Below are 7,888 nucleotides of genomic sequence, written 5' to 3'. Positions count from 1 at the left end.
AGCGTTTTGTCATCCGATCAGTCCCTGCTACTGAAGGTTCTCCTAAAAAACCTCAAAAAAGAAAGGTCAAAGCCACAGCTTCCTCACGACAACAGCTAAGGAAGAGTTTAAGGACTCCTACAAGGACTTCCAGAAGGGTAACTACTCTCTACCCATATATATGTACTTAAACTGAAATTCTTCGAAAATCACATTTACTCACAAACTTCTTGATTTCAATCTTTCATCAGTTATAGTTACAATCATCGAGCGAAAGCCCCTCTGATGATAGTGAGCCATCCATCCAGAATCTTCTCGCTGGATCCTCAAATTCAGATGATCCAATTGATTCAGATTCAAGCTCTCAATTGGTTTGAAGGACAAGACCCATTCCAGTAACATCATGTCATTTTCTCATATATTTCAATTTAGTCAAAATAAATCTCAACTTATTGTACCTTGCATTTTAGCCCGTTACTGCTGCTCAATCAATCACCTCATCTCTGGCACCTGATCAGCCACATCAACAACAACAACAAGACTTAGGACAAACCACGTCTCATTCATCGATTCAAGCCACAGACTCTGTTCAGCCTCTCCAATTTGCTTTTCCACTTCCAATTGGGACACAAGTAGTTGACTTAACAAGGAAACACACCCACCACTTTCCAACGCAAATTTTGAGTACTGAACATGTCTCCCCAATCAACCAGGCTCCACCTTCTACTGAATTTCAAGTGGCCCCTGATTCTGACTCTCCCTCTCGAGTCACTGAGACTACTGCTTTGGATTCTCCATCTAGAGTTCTGAAAACCCTTCCTTTTCCTCAAAGAACCTCCAACTCCAATCCTCCCCAACAAGCTGAACTTCAAACTTTTCTTAGTCAAGGATATGGAGATTTGGGTGTTTCTACCGGATCTACAAATACCACCCTGGTTAACCTGGTCACCATCCTAAATCAAGCTATTCAAGAAGACAAAGTGCCTATTTCTACCCCTGTACACATTGGTCCTTCATCCGAGCTAAATATTAATGCTCGAGAACAACTTCTATCACTTCTCAAGCTCCTAGACCATCCACCCATCGAATGGACCAATGATGCAGCCCTGAACAAGCTTTTGTCTGATCTTTTAAATTCATCTTTTGAACTTTAGGTTCTGACCCCTCACTCTGCCATAATCAATCAATTCAAACAAATTGCCAACAGAAGCATAACTACCCAGGAAAAACTTTAAGAAATCAAAGATGAAGTAGCTAAGATCAGAACTGAATCAGAAAGCTATACTGCCGCCCTTCAGACAATCAAAGTTTCTCGTGAAGAATTCGATTTGAGAATCTCTCAGGCTATTTTTGTTCAAGCTCACTATGATAAGGAAGAGAGAAAGCTTGAAGCAAAATTGGCTCAGATTAATGAAAAACTTGTCAAAATTCGGAAGAGAAGAACTGATATAGCTACACCTCTAGCCACTGCCCAGCAAGAGCAACAACAACTTGTATAAGAAATCGTTTCTATTGAGGCCAAACAAGAAGAATGTGAGAAACAACTTGACAAGGCCCAATATGAAGAATTCAGGCATGCTGAGACACTTTCAATTCTGGATAATGAAAGGGTAAAGCTACGCTCAGACTTAGCAAAACTTATGGCATCTTACATTTCTTCACCTTAGACTTTAGTATTTGTAATGGTTTTCTTTATTTCAGACTTATGCGCTTTAATTCTAATTCAGCAAACAATGGTATTGTTTTAAATACTTTTTGTTAAACGAATTGATTATATTTCCTGATTCGATATCCTTGATTCGATATGCATTCCCAGAATATAACCCTATCACTTGAAAAGGGCTTTCCCAAGTGCGGAACCATTTACCAAGAACTCTCGATTTCTTTTCCTTTGGCAAAATAATTTTTAAAACCAACTCACCTATACTGAAGCATTTTTCCTTTATTCAACGATTGTAATTTCGAGCAACACTTTCTTTTTGTCGAATCATATTTTCAAGTGCCAATATTCGCTCTGAACCTAATTCATTCAACTTATCAAACATTACGTTCCAATAATCATCAACTGGAAAATCATTCTGTTTTGACACCCTCAAAGTATTTAAATTGATTTCCAATGGTAGCACGACATCATGGCCATATTTATAGGGCGACATACCTGTTGACCCTCTTGGTGAATTTCGATAAGCCCATAGTACTTGACTTAACGTTTCATGCCAGGTTCGAGGTCTATTTCCAGTTTGTTTTTTAATCAAGCCTATCAGAATTTTATTTGCTGCCTCGACTTGCCCATTAGCCTGTGCATAATAGGTGGTTGAAGTAATCATACTAATATTCCTTGAAGCTGCAAAATTCTTGATTCGCTGACCAGTAAACATAGTCCCTTGATCAGTGCTCAACGTTTGAGGAATTCCAAATCGATGGATTATATATTCCTCAATAAAATCAATTATTTCATTTTGCCCAACTTCTATTAAAGGAACTACTTCGACCCACTTTGTAAAATAATCGATTGCTACCAAAATAAATTTATGATGTTTCGATGAAGGAGGGTGAATTAATCTGATTAAATCCAAATCCCAACCTCTAAATGGCCATGGCTTTATAATCGAATGCAACTCGGATGCTGGGATCTGTTGTATCGATCCATGCTTTTGGCATTCTTGACACGTCTTAGCGTATTCGATACAATCTTTGATCATGGATGACCAATATACATGATTCCGATATAACACCGATTTCATTTTTATTCCAGCCTGATGAGCGCCACATATCCCTTTATTGACTTCACCTCGAGCAATGTCTTTATCATTTTGACTTAGACATCTCGAAAGACTTCCATCGATTCCTTTCTTATACAACTCATCAGCCATCAAGACAAAATTCATTGCTTGCAATTTTATCTTTCTATCTACTGGAATGCTGGGATTCTTTAAATATTCAGCAATGGGTTTTCTCCAATCATCATCTTCCTATTTGCCTACACATAAAGTTTCCCTTTCATCCGCAAGAACTAAAATTTGATGGATGCTGGCTAACTTTCTTAAAGTTTCTGGGCCGATTCTATACCTCGAAGCAATTTGGGCTAACTCATTGACAATCTCATTGTGAACCCTTGGAATATGAACCAAAGAAACCTTTCAAAAAGAAGTTAACAATTCCTAAGCCGTTGCCAAATATTTTTGCAACTTCTCATTATTACATTTGAACTCCTTCGATAACTGTTTCAAGACTAATTGAGAATCTCCTAGGATTTGAACTTCCAAGTTCCAAAGCCCCTTTTCCGATTAATGTTTCAAAGCCTAAAATTAAAGCTTCATACTCTGCCATATTATTCGAGCACGAATATTTTAACTCGAACAAGAATTCTGATAGAATCCCTTCTGGCGAGATAATAAGAATTCCAACTCCTACGCTATCTTTGTGCTTCGATCCATCAAAATATAACTTCCAATAATCGACTTGAATGTCGAGTACATTTGTCCCCTGGTCATTCAGATTATTCGAATTATCAACTAGAAAATCTGTAATGACATGCCCTTTCACAGCTTTGGCTGGGACATATTGTAAGCCAAATTCTGTCAAAGCTAGCATCCATTTCGCTAAACGATCTCGTAACATTGGAAAACTTAACATATATTTGATGAGATCAGTTTGTCCTAAAACTTTTACTAATTTAGCCACCATATAGCACTTTAATTTCATGCATGCATAGTGTTTCGTCCTGGTACTGGGGTGGCCGAGCTTTAGCAATTCCGAGCAAGCGTCTGTCGGAGAGGAAGAGCTATACGTCGGCCTGGAACGAACACCGCGGCGGGAATACCTGCACAAGATACTCCGACGCTCAAGTCAGTAATGATTCTCAGTGAGTGAGTTAAGAGTAAAGAGTAGAAGACTGAGAGCGATAAAACCTGAGACCTAACCGAGGATATTAGCTCGGTTTTATAGGAGTTGTTTTTACCCGTTGGTGGATAAGTCCTAGTTTGTAGGTTGGTTATGATATTCAGTTTTGGTGATTAAGTTTGTTTGAGCACGTTTTCTATTTCTTCGAATGGGTGAGGCCGAGCTTATCTGCCTTCGTGCCAAGCTTATCGGGAGCTGACGTGAGGCCGATCTTAGCTGCTCACGTGCCGAGTTTCTCGGGCGGCTGATGCGGGACCGAGCTTAGTTGTCCACATGCCGAGCTTTTCGGTCGACCGAGGATAAGGGTGACGTATCATAGCCCCCAAGCTTGCCTTGGTTTGGACAGGACTAAGGCGAGCTTTCGAACCAGAAATGCCGCAATCCTCGGTCGCTGAGTTGTTGTCGTATATGCTCCTTACATTTGTTTATATAGGCGTTTGAGGTTGCTTAGTTGGAGTTAGTTTCGGGATTCTCCGGGTTTGCCGAAGTTATCCATAAGGATAACGTTTGACTTGTTCGCTGTGGTTCCGAGCTTTACATAGCTCGTCCGGATTTTGCGGGTTGTTATTATTTGGTTTTGTTTTGTGATGAGGTACACGTCTGTTATGATAGCCGAGGTATACGTTATGTACCATGAGGCATGGATGCGGTCCGAAAATCTCGCAGAGAATCATTTTGTGACTTCTTTGAAAAGGTCTTTTTAGGGTTCTCAACAAGTAACCGTTCTCTTTTTGAATTTGCTGCACGTGGCCGAGTTATAGCACATGCGGCCGACTTATACGGATCGATCACGAACTGCTCTGTTTTGAATTTACAAGTGGCCGAGCTATAGCTTACGTGGCCGACTTATAAGGATAGATTAGACCTAATCTCTGAATTATAGCTTGTATTCGCCGAGTTATAGTGACTAGATCATAGCCTCCAAGCTTGACCTGTTTATTTTTAAGTGAAGCAGGTTGAGCTTTTGAGGTATAACTCGGCAGGATATAGAAGAGATGTGGTTGTGTTATAATTCGGAGATATGAGGATTAGCCCCCAAGATCAACCTGATAATCTTGAAAATAAAATTGGACAAGTTTGTCATGGGAAAATGGGTTGCTTATTTCAATATATTTTTGAACAAGCTTATAGATGATTGTTTGTTGGAATGGCGCCGACTTATAGGTGTCGGTTTGCTTTGATTGATTCAAACTTATAATCATCAGTTTGTTTGGAGTGATTCTGACTTATAGGTGTCGGTTTGTTTGGATTGATTCCAACTTATAGGTGTTGGCTTGTTGTATTGACTCTGACTTATGGTTGCTGATTTGTCAGATTGGTTCCGACTTATAACTGTCGGTTTGTTTTTGTATGCCGACTTTAATATTAGTTTGCCATAATATGTGTAGAGCGTAAACAATAGCCGAACTAAAGGCATAGATAAAAATAAGGAATGATGAAGTTAAAAATAATATACTCTTTATTGAGAATTACCATCTTAATATAAAAGATATAGGATGAAAGTGCCTCACTAAAAAGCTCTCCAAGCAAAATCCGGTGTAGGAAAAAGTCGTGTGAGTGGAAAAAAGAGTACATCTTCGAGCCATAGTTCTTTGCCTAGTAGTGCTTGAAGGGTATAAGTCTCTTGCCGATCAATTTATTGATTCACAAAGATCCTCCTGGTCATCTTCTTTTGATTGAGTTGGTTTATTGATCCGCCGAGCTTGTCTAAGCTCTTCTATTTCCATCTGGCCTGTGGCCCTTTCTCTGAACTCCTCAAGTGACTTTGGTTTGGTTATTGCAATTGTTTCTCAAAATTTTTCGGGTCGGAGGCCGGTCTTGATTGCATGTAAGTGGACTGCGGGGTCTAAGTCTGGAATCTCCATAGTGGCTTCGGCAAATCGGGTCATATAGTCTTTTAGACCTTCGTGTTGTCCTTGTTTGATTGTGCCGAGGTAGTCTGATCCGTGAACGTATATCCTTGATGCGGCGAAATAGTCGGTAAAAGATCTCGCCAGTTCTTCAAAGGAGGAAATTGAACCTGCAGACAATTTAGAAAACCACAGTAATGCAGCACCATCAAGATAAGTGGGAAAAGCTCGGCAAAGCATGGGCTCATTGTTAGCGCCGTTAAAGAACATCATGGATTGAAACTTCTTGACATGAGTTCGGGGGTCACCGAACCCCTTGTATGGTTCAAGCGCGGAGGGCAGTGCAAAGTTTTTTGGCATCTGGTACTTTGTAATCTCCTCGGAGAAGGGATTGTCGAGGGTAAGCTTCTCCTTTGGCGGAGTGATGTTTAAGGGATCTATGTTGCCTTGAGCCGAGCTTTTGGAGCTTTCTCCATTGTTCTGCATAGATAGCTCGGCTATTCTCCGCACTTCTGCCTGAAGTTCAGCGATTTGGGCCAGAAGCTCAGCTTGTGTGAGTTTTGGACTTTCTTTGTCAGCCATGTTCGAGGATTGAGAATCCTGCAAAAAAGAGCAAAAGACTAAACAAAGGAAAAAGTGGGGTTAGATGTATTCCGTCCCCACAGACGGCGCCATGTGTTTCATCCTGGTACTGGGGTGGCCGAGCTTTAGCAATTCCGAGCAAGCGTCTGTCGGAGAGGAAGAGCTATACGTCGGCCTGGAACGAACACCGCGGCGGGAATACCTGCACAAGATACTCCGACGCTCAAGTCAGTAATGATTCTCAGTGAGTGAGTTAAGAGTAAAGAGTAGAAGACTGAGAGCGATAAAACCTGAGACCTAACCGAGGATATTAGCTCGGTTTTATAGGAGTTGTTTTTACCCGTTGGTGGATAAGTCCTAGTTTGTAGGTTGGTTATGATATTCAGTTTTGGTGATTAAGTTTGTTTGAGCACGTTTTCTATTTCTTCGAATGGGTGAGGCCGAGCTTATCTGCCTTCGTGCTGAGCTTATCGGGAGCTGACGTGAGGCCGATCTTAGCTGCTCACGTGCCGAGTTTCTCGGGCGGCTGATGCGGGACCGAGCTTAGTTGTCCACATGCCGAGCTTTTCGGTCGACCGAGGATAAGGGTGACGTATCACATAGTATACGGATAAACACAATTTTTCTATCGGAGAATACCTTGTCTCAATATCAGTCAGAACACGAGTAAGGTAATAGACTGCCCGTTCAGATGCGTGCCGTCCACAGATACAAACGGCTTGGAATGCTTGAAGTCCTCGACACATGACGGGAAAGCCCAAAAAACTTTGTCGAACATGTTGCAGTCGCGTACCAGGAGGTGTCCATCGTAGAACGGTTTGACGCGTAGGTCACAAATGGTTCCAGGAAAACACATCTGCAGTGCCTAAAGCAGCTTCGGCACCTTGTTGTACAATTCTTCCCAATCCTTGTAGATCTGTGCAATTGCCTTATGTTTTGCCATCCACACCTTTCTATAGGATGATTTGAAGTGATAGCTTGACTGGACCGCACCTTGCAAAATCGGAATACTAACAGAGGGGTTGGACTATATCAACGGCAATATGACCCAGCAGCTGAGACTGTTGTCTAACTGACGACGGTCTTGCCTCATGGTGAGTGCTAGACAACTGTGCGCTCCACCAACCCTCAGAACCTCCCTGAACACAACAAAACAGTTTTGCTACAGCCATATCTCAAAGCTGCTTAATATGTCATACAGAAGTACTCAAAAGCACAATTAAAGTTGAACTTACCAATATCCTAGGTTCTGCCGAAGGGCCACATGGAGGCTCCATTGATACCCATTGTCAGCTTGACGGCACTGCACATGGTACTTTAACCGGTCCGATTCGATCACTCGGTACTCGGCACTCCTGCGAATACTGTAGTTCTTCACACCCTGAAGCACTGCCTCTCGGGTTCTGAACCTGTGGCCGACCCGAAACTCTACCCCGTCGTTTAGGTTGTAATCCTCTTCACCCGTGTCAGGAAACGGAGTCTTCTCATGCATGGCGTCCAGATCCAGACTGTGATAGTGACTTGGTACTGCTGATAACGCCGAAATTGGGTGAGGTGGAGGCAGGACATGTCGC

The sequence above is a fragment of the Arachis hypogaea genome, chromosome 19 (assembly GCF_003086295.3).
Source record: "Arachis hypogaea cultivar Tifrunner chromosome 19, arahy.Tifrunner.gnm2.J5K5, whole genome shotgun sequence".
Classification (NCBI taxonomy): domain Eukaryota; kingdom Viridiplantae; phylum Streptophyta; class Magnoliopsida; order Fabales; family Fabaceae; genus Arachis; species Arachis hypogaea.
Note: the sequence above shows the minus strand (reverse complement) of the source record.